General features: G+C 44.7%; 1 pseudogene; it reads left to right on the top strand.

The window, feature by feature from the left end:
- The first annotated feature begins 804 nt into the window (after nucleotides 1–804).
- On the top strand, nucleotides 805–1,507 carry LOC144497720 (uncharacterized; annotated as a pseudogene).

Here is a 1,507-nt window from a genome sequence, read left to right as displayed (position 1 = left end):
TGTCAGTTTGAAAGCCTCCAAGGATGAAGAATGCTATTCCCACACTAGAAATCTCTGTCAAACATTTACCAGGGGAACTGAGACAGCAGCTGCAATAAGTGAGGTTTTATTCAGATGGGACAATGACAAGTTTAAATCTCCTCTTGTTCTGCTGCTCAAAGTCACCTCCGTTTCACCGGTCAGTTTCCCAAGCTTCAGGAAACTCATGTTACTCCAGAAATATTTTCCTCAGCTTCCAACATTTGCTGCCCAGTGTGTTTTCTTCAAATAATTTTAGAAAACAGTGGAGAAATTTCAAAATCATGATTGAATTAATATTTGTCCTGAGTTTTTTAAATATTAAGCACAAACTCTGAGGGCAAAACTGGTCTTGGCCATCACAACTCGAGCTCAGTGAATCAATCATGTGTTTTACACTCTGCCCAACTGTCTTTTCCATTGCCCACACAGTGCCTGGAAGATAGGGCTCTGGGCAGAGGAAAGAAAATAGCCACGTTCCCTGTGCCTGGTCACTATCCAGTGTCCCTGCTGGAATCACAGGATGTGTGACTGTCAAGTGAGGAAAAAAGAAAGGGCTTGTATCTGATCTCCTACACAGGGGAATAGCAGATTGGCACTCACTGTGGAACAGTTTCTAACTGAGGAATCAGACCCCTCAGCAAAGGAGGAGAGATACTTGGAGGAAATAATGTTTCCTTTTCCTGTTTTACAGAAGGATTGCACCGTACTACACCAGAGAATACAGAGAGGATAGATACTGCAGATAGATCCTGACCATCATATGAAGAACGACTGCACACCTACATGGAAGAGAAACCATTCCAAAGTGAGGTGAGCAATCAAGAATGCATACAGGCACCAACACTCTTGAATCAGCAAAACGTTCACACAGATGAGAAACTGTTCAAGTGCGAGTTGTGTGACAAGTCATTCACGAAGTCATGGAATCTCCACACACACCGACGCATTTATACAGGGGAGAAACCATTCACCAGCGAGGTGTGTGATAAATCCTTCTCTCAATTATCGAACCTCCACACACACAGGACACATTCACACAGAGGAGAAACCATTCACATGCGACATGTGTCACAAATCATTCTGGCATACATCAACCTTCCGCGAACACCAACGCACTCACACTGTGGAGAGTCCATTCAAGTGTGAGGAATGCAACAAATTATTCTCAAACTCATCAAACCTCCGTGCACACCAACGCATCCACACTGGGGAGAAACCATTCACATGCAAAGTGTGCGATAAGTCATTCTCCCACTTGACAGCCCTCGGAGTACACCAACGCATTCACACAGGGGAGAAACCATTCACATGCAAGGTGTGCGACAGGTCCTTTGCACAGTTATCATCCCTCCGTACCCACCAACGCATTCACACCGGGGAGAAACCAGTGAAGTGTGAGTTGTGTGACAAAACCTCCTGGTCCATCACAAGATCCACACAGGGGAGAAATCCTTCAAGTGTAATGTGTGTGATAAAGCTTTTGTGA

This window comes from Mustelus asterias, chromosome 8, assembly GCF_964213995.1.
Source record: "Mustelus asterias chromosome 8, sMusAst1.hap1.1, whole genome shotgun sequence".
Lineage (NCBI taxonomy): Eukaryota > Metazoa > Chordata > Chondrichthyes > Carcharhiniformes > Triakidae > Mustelus > Mustelus asterias.
The sequence above is the reverse complement of the archived record's forward strand: the minus strand, read 5'-3'. Positions and strand labels throughout refer to the sequence as shown.